Source organism: Choloepus didactylus, chromosome 4, assembly GCF_015220235.1.
Source record: "Choloepus didactylus isolate mChoDid1 chromosome 4, mChoDid1.pri, whole genome shotgun sequence".
Lineage (NCBI taxonomy): Eukaryota > Metazoa > Chordata > Mammalia > Pilosa > Megalonychidae > Choloepus > Choloepus didactylus.
This window is the reverse complement of record NC_051310.1, coordinates 191,108,962-191,119,268: the sequence shown is the minus strand read 5'-3', so window position 1 is coordinate 191,119,268 and position 10,307 is coordinate 191,108,962. Positions and strand designations below refer to the sequence as shown.

Below are 10,307 nucleotides of genomic sequence, written 5' to 3'. Positions count from 1 at the left end.
ATGTTTTCATTTTTATTTAAAACTTAAGCATCTATATGTTTACTGGAAAACTACAAATGATTATTGGAATTGTAACAATATTCTAATTCAATTAGGTATTTGGCACTGTCAATACCTCTACTCTACTTAATCCTCAGCTATGTGGTGTATTTGACATAAATTAGTAATTTCAAAACCAATGTTAATTTTAAAGAGTATTGAAATTTAAAAGTTTTATTATTTTATAACTCTTGAATTTACATAATATTTGCTTTTGGTAAAATAAATATTCCATCCATTCCCCAAATGTAAATTTATGTAATGGATTATTTTCCTTTAAATGTCTTATATAAAATATTAAGGCAAAATATATAAATACTATATATATATATATATATATATATATATATATATATCACAAAGTCTTGGTTCATAAATAAGTTTTCCATAATATTAATTGCTATTTTTACAAAAATTTTGAGTGATTCAAAATATCAGTTTTTCAGATTGAGGGGATATAATATATAACATCATCATTTAATTTTAAATTATATTTAATAGAATATAAACATGTAGATCCTGTTTTAATGAAAGAATATATTTGTGGTTGCATGTAAATATTAATATTTAATTAAAAAATATGAAAATTTGCATATCCACATAAAATAGTACATATTTGCATTTCTTATTGTGAATGATGTTGATTATTTCTCAGTGAAAATGCCTTAAATACTTAAATTACTTTAGCAGAAACCAATTTTAGATATTCAACCAAATATATTCAACCTTCCTTTAAAATATTCTCTTCTCTCTGAACATGGATTGTTCTTTAAATAAAAAGTAGTCATCCCTATCCCATGATCTTCCACCTGATACACTTAAATTTCTAATTAAAACCATCTTTTTGGCACCCTACAATTTATTTATTTTTCCCAGATACAACTCACTCTACCCAGATACTCTTTCTCTTCAGCCTTTTCATGGAATAGAGTTCTCAGTACTTTTTATTTTTTAGACATGAATATGGTGCTGTGCAATATCTCTTGAGGCCATCAAAAATGGACACAAATTTAATTTTTCTGTTATCTGTTGCAAACACTTTGTATGGACACTGATTCAATTATAACTGAGCTCCCATCTTATTTGCTAAACATGTTTTTTTATTCTTCTAAAATAGTGTCCATTCTGTCATGAACCAGACTTTGTAACTATTCTAATAAATATCCTGATAACAAAGAACATATTACCTGTAAAATGCATGCTCAATTATTATTGACTTCTTCATGGAAATCTGGGATATCTATGAGTTAGCTGTTGTATTTAATCTAGCTTAAAATTAATTTTAGATCAAATATTACTATTAATAGGCAGATAATTCTTTTTCTGGAAGTGGTTTGTGATTCTCCGGTTGTCATCACTCTTGGAACTCATCTTTAAGGTTGAATACTATCAGCTAAACCTAAGATATAATGGAGTAAGTCCATCTAAGAAAATAACAAAGGTGCTAGGAAAATAGTCTATCTCTTCTAAGTTTCTAGTCTTGGAAAGACAATTGTTTCCAACACTAAGTTTGTTTAAGAATATTGGCTTGAAGCCAAATAACTCCTATCAAAATTAGGATGTTGCTTCCTATTATTTAGTAAATAGTGATTTCTAAAAATTTATGGTTACAAATAGAAAATATTGCCTAGAGATGGAACCCTATAGAATTGTGATACAGAGGACAATTAAGAAAGTTAGTTGCAAAGCATTAGGAGCAGTTATCCTGTTAGTATGGAAGGTGAGTGAACATTAGGTGGTGAGAGAGGCCTCATGTGGAACCAGATGTGTCAGAGGACAGCAAGTGAGTGAGAGGGCAGCCAGACCTTAGCTACTGCAGGTGCACATCCAAGAAATAGCTAAACTGAAAAGGAGTTCCATTAACACATAGTTAGCACATTGAACTATTGTGCAATAATAGATTTCTTGATGCCAGGGAATACAATGTTTAGAAGACTCAATTTCAAAAGAGAATTTGTCATGTAATACAGATAGTATACCAAATCAGAGAAATATGGCCTTTGAAGTAAATGCTATTGGGACAACTGGGTATCCTTTGAGGAAAAATGATATTTTTAAATTAGGACTTTATAGTACAGCTGGAAACACTCCAACTGGTATGCAGATTTATATATTTAGAAAACAAAAAAAAATGCATAAGGTTTTCTAACTATACTCAAAATTTGAAGTGTAGGACACAAAAATGAAAAAGAAAAAGCTATGCAGAGATAAATAATTCTACATGGTAAACAGAAAATTGCCAAAAGTAAAGTCAAAGGAGAATTGATAAACTTAGGAAAGTAAATATAATTCATGTCTTCTATGACCAGCTAATTGTCCTTATAAATAAAATGTTCTTAAATATGAACAAGAGTGCTTTCACTATGTATGTCTCACACTTTTCCCCAAAAGGTTGTTGGCTACTGATTTCACATGTTGTAGAACCTCCTAGACCTCACTCTATATGTCTTCTCCATTGGCTTCTTCCAATTTGTTCCTTTCATTATAATAAAAATATAATCATAAGTGAAGTCCAAGATCCAAGCAGATAAGCTGACCAAGCACATAAATTAATAGTTCACAGAAAAGAGAGTGAAATTATCCCTTAATATATAGAAAGATACTTAACTTCATTGGAAAAAGGAATTGAATTTTAAAATTCAATGAAAATTTCTCATGCAATCTCTTAGGAAAACATATAACACAGCAGTTTGGGAGGTTCTGCTAGGTTCAGGTGACTTCTGTAATAGGCCTCACATGCTGGGCAAGCTGCATCTATATCGTGCATGCATAGGATGCCAACTTCTTCTGTGTCCTAGTGCTTCTGCACTGTGTTCCCTTAGCCAAATTGCCTGAGGAAACACAGACCCAGGACCAACTGATAGAGGAGGTAGAAGTTGAGTCATTTGCCTTTCAGGGAGAAATCACCCAGTTGATGTCATTGATCATTGATACTTTCTACTTGAACAAAGAGATCTTTGAGGGAGCTTCTTTCAAATACATCAGATGCTCTTGACAAAATCAGATATGAAAACTTGACAGATTCTGGTAAGCTAGATTCTGGTAAAGACCTAATGATTAAGCTCATTTGAAACAAAAAAACATCAAACCCTCCCTATTGTGGATACCGGGTTTGGATTGACAAGGGCACCTTGATTAATTACCTTGTTACTATCAACAAGTCTCAGGCCAAGACATTCATGGAAGCTTTGCAGGCTGGTGCAGACATCTTTATGATCGGCCAGTTTGGTGTTGGTTTTTATTCTGCATATTTGGTTGCTGAGAAAATAACCAAGATTACCAAACATAATAATGAAGAGCAAAATGCCTGGGTGTCTTCAGAAGGAAGATCATTCACAGAACTGAAACTGGTGAAACTACAGGTCATGTAAAAGATTTTATTTTGTATGTTTAGAAAACCAAATTGAGTACCTGGTGGGGAATGGGGGAAAGAGAAAAGGAAGTTATGAAGAGACATTCTCAATTTATTGGGTATCCAATTATTCCTTTTTTTGGAAAAAGAATGTGACAAAGAAGTGAGTGATCATGAGGCTAAATAAAAGGAAAATAAGGAAGATAAAGAGGAGGAAGAAAAAAGAGTAAAATGAGTCTATGGCAAAAAGAAATAGCAGATATTTGTTCTGATGAAGACAGAGAAGAAAATAAGTATAGTGGCCTGAAGAAGAGGAAGATCAAGTAAAAGTATACTGATTAAGAAGAAATGAACAAAAAAAAAAAACCTTCTCAGAACTAGAAATCCTGATGATATGACCAATGGTGAATACGGAGAATTATATAAGTACTTGACCAATTACTGTGAAGACCATTTGGCAATGAAGCATTTTCAGTCAAAGGACAGTTGGTATTTGGGCCCCTCATCTTTCCCAAGATGTGCTCCCTTTTCAAAAATTGACCAATTTCAAAACAGAAAAAAAAGACCAACATTAAGTTTTTGTATGACAGAATTCATCATGGATAATTATGCGGAACTAATCCTTAAATAAGTGCATTCAACTAGAGGTATAGTGGACTCAGATGATCTCCCTATAAATATTTTGCTTGAAATCTTGTGAGAAAGCAAAAGTTTGTAAGTTATAATAAATAATTTAGTAAAAGAGAGCCTAGATCTCTTTACTGAACTGCAAAAATAAAGAGAACTACAGCAAGTTTTATGAGCAGTTCTCTAAAAATATTAAGTGGGAATACATGAAGACTCTCAATTTCCTAAAATCTCTCAGAGCTGTTAAGATATTGCAAGTCTGCTTCTGGTAATGAGAAGGTTTTTCAGGAACTACCTCACCAAGATGAAGGAAAACAAATAATGTATTTATTACATTACTGGTAAAAACAAGAACCAGGTTTTAAACTCAGCATTTGTGGAGCATCCATAAAGTGACCTATATGACTGAGTCTAACAATGAGTTCTGTGTTGAACAGCTCAAGGGATTTTTATGGGAGAATTTTAGTGTTTGCCACAAAACAAGGTTTGAAAGTTCTAGAAGATGAAGTAGAGGAAAAGGAACTGGAGGAGAGTAAAAATTTCTGCAAAATCATTAAAGACGTCTCAGAGAAAAAAGTTGAAAACTTGTAGTGTCAAATGGTTGTCATTTCTACCTGCTGCATTGTCACAAGCTAATCTCTCTGGAGAGAAAACATGGAAAGAATGATGCAAGCTCAAGCCCTAAAACAACTTATCAGTGGATTATAGGGCCACAGAGAAACACCTGGAGGTAAAACCTGACCATTTCATTATTGAAATTTTAAGGCTAAGTGCAGAGGCTGACAAGAATGATAAGTCTGTGAAGGCTCTGATCACCTTATACTACTGAACCACACTCCATCTTCTGACTTTCATTTGGAAGTTTCCTAGACACATGTAAACAGGATATATGGAATGATCAGAATTGTTCTGGGTACTGATGAAGATGACCCTACTGCTGACAATACCAAAGCTGTCTTAACTGAAGAAACACCACCCCTTGTAGGAGATAACAACACATCATTCATGGAGGAAGTGGACTTTCTGCTGTAGAACATTATTACACATGTTCAATATTTTCTCTTTATTTTTGTTCATAATAGATTTTCAAGCTTTTTCCCTTTATTAATAACATTTTAAAATCTCTATGCCATGACAACTACTTAAGGAAGAGTTAAGATTACTTTCTAATTCAAAGTGTGATAGACAGTGATACTTTAGTAAACAAATAAATCTAGTAGTTTTATTATTTTCTGTTGACTTTGTTTAATGGATTGAAGTTACATTTGTTGTAATATTCCCTTTTTTGTCTTAAATATTTAGCTATCAAGAGGATTCCTTCACAGACTGAATCTTTTCTCACTGAAATGTGTGTTCTGAGGTATACCTTGATGTGTTAAAGAGAAATCTTAAAATGATTTGAGTTTCATCTTAGAGTATCTACTTTTTAAACCTTCCATCCCCTGGAGTTAACAACTCTGCACATTCTAAGCCTCTAGAAATTACTGCGTTAAACAACCAACTAAATACAAAGAAATATTCAGAAAACTTGTTTTTCAAAGAAAAGTGCTGCTTAGGGTAGCAAAATAAAAGCCTGCCTATGCTGTTGTAAAGCAGTGAAAAGTATCTCAGAGTCAGGATTTGAAGGGAGGTATGATGCCCAAATCCCATTCTGCTTAAATGTTTGTAACAAATACAGTTTAATTAAGAAGAGAAGTTGCATGAAGAAGAGCAATTAAAAAATAGTACCATACTTTTTACTAGCTGATGTCTTTATGAAAAAAAATAAATAAAGATACCTATACTATGGAAGAAAGGAACAAGAACATTCACTAAGATTTTTAGTGAAAACTATTGTGACATCAATTACCAAACAAGAGAAAGGTCCCAAATCCCCAGTTAATATGCAGAGGCAGTAAACCAGTCCAAAAAATATGAGATTTGTTGTAAAATTAGTTTCTTATTGGCAACAAGTACCATCATGGATAAACCTTAATACAGAAAATGCAGCATCAAATGTCAAACCCAAGAATGAGAAATAATAATAAACCTATATTATTATATTAGTTAACATAATATATAATATAATAAAGCTATATTATATTAGTTAGAAAAACTAACTAAAAGTTAATTTCTGAAGTTGTGACAGCAAAAGTAAATGAGCAAAGTCTACTGAGTACAAATGCAGTATAAATTAAGGTAGCAGTTTTTTATCAGCCATCATGACCTCTTTATTCCTCAGAGTGTATATCATTGTGTTAAACATTATCCATGACATGCCTTACTTCACCAGAACCATATTAACTGTATGAATACTGCTGGAACAATTTGCTTAAATCAGCATGTCTACCTCTCATTCTTTTCTTCTCTGAGTGTGCCAACTAGTTATTCCAATTTCTTGTATAATGAGATAATGATGTATATAGGTTCTTTGTTCTGAACTCTTTTGGCTCAGGCCCACCTCCCTGCTCCTCCATTTTTATTCAGCTCACAACCTCTGGATTTTTCATTTTAATTTCAGTATTTCTTAAAAGTACATTAAATATGCTTTGTTCTGATATTTTGGGTGAAAAAGTGTCAATTTCAAATGTAATTATCACCGGAAGGAAGTTTCACCAAAGTAGACAATTCTTTATTATGAAAGTACCACATGCATGTCATTCTTCTGAACATTCTTGATCATAGGTGTAATGATTAGATGAGATTCTTTTGATACCAGTCATAATTAATTTTAACTGATGAGTCTGCTGGGATGCAGAGAACACAGATTCTGATTCATTCTGATCCAGGGTATTATCTGATACATAAATGAGATTGTGGTCTTCTTATGTGGCTCAGTCATTGATCTTATGTGTATTAGAAGATATTTTATATATTACATGATAGTTAAATTTAAGCCATCAAAAGTGTTTTATGAATATCAATTTTTAACTATTAATTTGAATGGACTACATGAGTCCCTAAGAGTTTAAGTGTCAGTATGAATTCAACTTTTATCCTTCACCACCTTAATTTTGTCAGTCTTCCCTATTCCTGTGTCATATCTGTGTTCACCCAATTACATCATATATAGCAGGGACTGTGTTTTATAATTCTTTGTATTTCCCTACAGATACTAACAGGGTTTTGGACACAAAACTTTTGTGAACAATATCCTATATTTAATTTAAGATATGAATACTAAAAGAATCCATAAATTAAGATTAAGAAGAGAAAAAATATAAGGTTCTGACAAAACTTGCAATGCCATTTTATAAGACCCAAGTAAATACAAATTCAAATATGAATAAACCAAATTATTTTGAGTGCTTTTTTACAAAGAAAGGAAACAAAGTCACAATTTTTATGTCCCTATCAGCTTTCATTATGTATATTATGTCAATTAAGTATTATTTTATCCTATCCAATGATAGATGTAAGTCGAAATGTGGGATACTATCCCTGAAATGTGAACACTAGCTCTCTCTTCCTCAAATTAAGTATGAATAGTTATCAAGAAAAGTGAAATATTGACTTGAAGGTTTAGCATTTTTATGACATCAATAATCATTCTGTGAGGGGAAATATAATAAAATATGAGTAAGAAATTAGGAGTCAAATATTTGTGAATTATTATATTTTTAGTTCTATCATTTTAAATAGGAAAATTTCTTCTTGGAAATTATATGCGTGAGACAATATGATCAGAGATTTGTTCTCCTTTAAGAGAGCATGTACTCTTCTCCAAAATTAGTCATAGAAGCATCTGAAAAAAATTTGCTTAAAATATTCTATACATGTTGAGTGTGTCAAATCTTGATTCTCAGAGTTTTTTTTTTTAAATAGGGATATAAAATAAGTATGGAATATCAATACAAAAAATCATATCAATATAAAAGAGTTCATACTTAGTCTCCTAGATAAAGGTATAGCTTTTTTTCTTCAGTAGAACAGTTTAAGTATGTCAGTTTTCATATGTCACCTTAATATTTAACTTGATGCCTCTGGTCATTAAACTCATTTAGTTTGTTTTCCCAGACACTTTGGTTAAATCGTGTCTTCCTACAGCTTCCCAATGGAATTCAGTTTCCCAACACAGCTATATCTTAGCAGGAAGTAAGAACACTCACAACAGAACTATATCACTTAATTGTCTTCCAATAGTTACTGGAGAATATTCAAACTCAAACTTGTATATTTGAGGCCCTTTCTTACCTCCACTTTTCTTAATGTTTCTCCCTTGATTCCTCTACTTATACCTTGGAATATAGCAACATTAGACTTCTCTCCCCATCATCACCATTTTGTGCTGGTTCTTTAATTATGGTATTCTATTTTTTTAACTAACAGTCCTATCTGGAGAACTAATTAATTGGTTTTTGTCACAGACACTATAGATGCTAATTCAAGAAAAATCTCATCTGTGTGAAATATAAACATTTTAAATCCAGACTATATCAGAGGAAAAAAGAAAAACACTACAAGTTCTGCTATTTTTATTTAAAACCTACTTCCCTGTTCTGCATGAAGATAACTTATTAGGCATAAGATTTTGTGCTCACTCCTCAATCATTTTCTAATTTGAAGAAGACGCTGTTTGGTCCATGTGCCTTTTCTCTCTCTTTTTGATTCTAAGACTAAACTCACCATGCCTGCCTCTGTTTCTCTGATACTTGACTGCCTATAGAGATATGACACATTTTCTACAATTTAATTTCACTTTATTTATTTATCTTAGACCATCCATCAATGTGAAATAGAAAATAATAGAAAGTCCAGAAATAAACCAACACATTTATATTCAATTTATTTCCAACAAATTGCAGTGGCAATTCAGTGGAGGAAGGATAATCTTTAACAATTTTTTACTGGAACAATTAGATTCCCATATTTAAGAATGAGTTTGGATCTACTTCTCACACTACTATAAAAATTACCTCAATTGGGATCACAAAATTAAATATAAATCCTAAAAAGCTTAAAATTCCAGAAGAAAATATGAGAAATCCTTGGTTTGCCTTGGGTTAGGCAAAGTTTTCTTAGAAACATCAAAATATACCTGTCCTTCATTTACTGATTTCTAAGGTCTTTTTAGCTGTAGTTTCATGTATTTTGCCTGTTTTTACAGTTGTTTCAGTCTTGAGGTAAATCAGGTCTTGCTACTCCACCTAGCCTGTAAGTGGAAGTTTTGGTATCATAAATTAATTGAGCAAGTTGTATCCCCTAATATTCAGAATTTAAGGTTTATTATAATTGCAACTTCCACAGTTCCCCTTTAAAACAGTCTACATAACTCAAAACAAATCTTTATAAAACACAAATTTGAGCATGTCATTTTATTTGTCAAAAAATATTCAAAAGGACAAATACCATAGGAGAGGAGTAAATTCTTATATCATGTTGAGAATGTGATTTTTTAAGATTTACTAAGTATGGTGGTTTGGATATATTATGTCCCCAAAAGCCATGCTCTTTAATGCAATCTTGTGGGGGCAGATTTACTAGTTTTTTGATTAGGGTGAAACCTTTTGAGTGTGTGTTTCCATGGAGATGTGTCTCACCCAGCTGTGGATAATACTTTTGATTTGATTATTTCCATGGATGTGTGGTCCCACCCACTCATGGTGGATCTTGATTAGTTCACTGGAATATTAAAGTGAGAAGCTAAGAGCCAACATAGACCCTGATGCTTGCAGATGCTTGGAGATGCTTAGAGTTGCAGACAGAAGGACATTTGGAGATGCAAAGCTAAGAAATGAAGCCCAGCATTTGCTCCAGAGAAGCTAAGAGAGGGCTCTCAGATGCTTAGAGAGAAAGCCACTGTAATCAGAAGGTGAAAGGAACATATCGCAGGAGCAGAGGACCAGCAGATGCCAGCCATGTGCCTTACCAGCTAACAGAGGTGTTCCTGATGCCATTAGCCATGCTTCAGTGAAAGTCGTATCTTGTTTATGCCTTAGTTTGGACACTTTTATGGCACATTTCTCAATTGAAAATAAAAGCTAGAAATTATTTAGTGAGAAAGGCATGTCAAAGGCCAAGATTGACTGAAAGCCAGGTTTCTTGGGTCAAACTGTTAGCCAATTGTGAATGAAAATGACAAGATCTGGAAGAAAATAGGAAGTGCTACTCCAGTGAATGATAAGAAAGCCAAACAGCCTTATTTCTGATATGGAGAAACTTTTCACAGTCTGGATTGAAGATCAAAGCAGCCACAACATTCCCTTAAGCCAAAGCCTAACACAGATCAAAGGCCTAATTCTCTTCAATTCTATGAAGGCTAAGAGAGGTGAGGAAGCTGCATAATGAAGTTTTAAAGTAGCAGAGGTTG

The 10,307-nt window shown here is 32.6% G+C and overlaps 1 pseudogene; it reads left to right on the top strand.

Moving 5' to 3' along the window:
* Positions 1 to 1,752: 1,752 nt before the first annotated feature.
* Positions 1,753 to 5,050, top strand: LOC119533064 (annotated as a pseudogene).
* Positions 5,051 to 10,307: the final 5,257 nt, after the last annotated feature.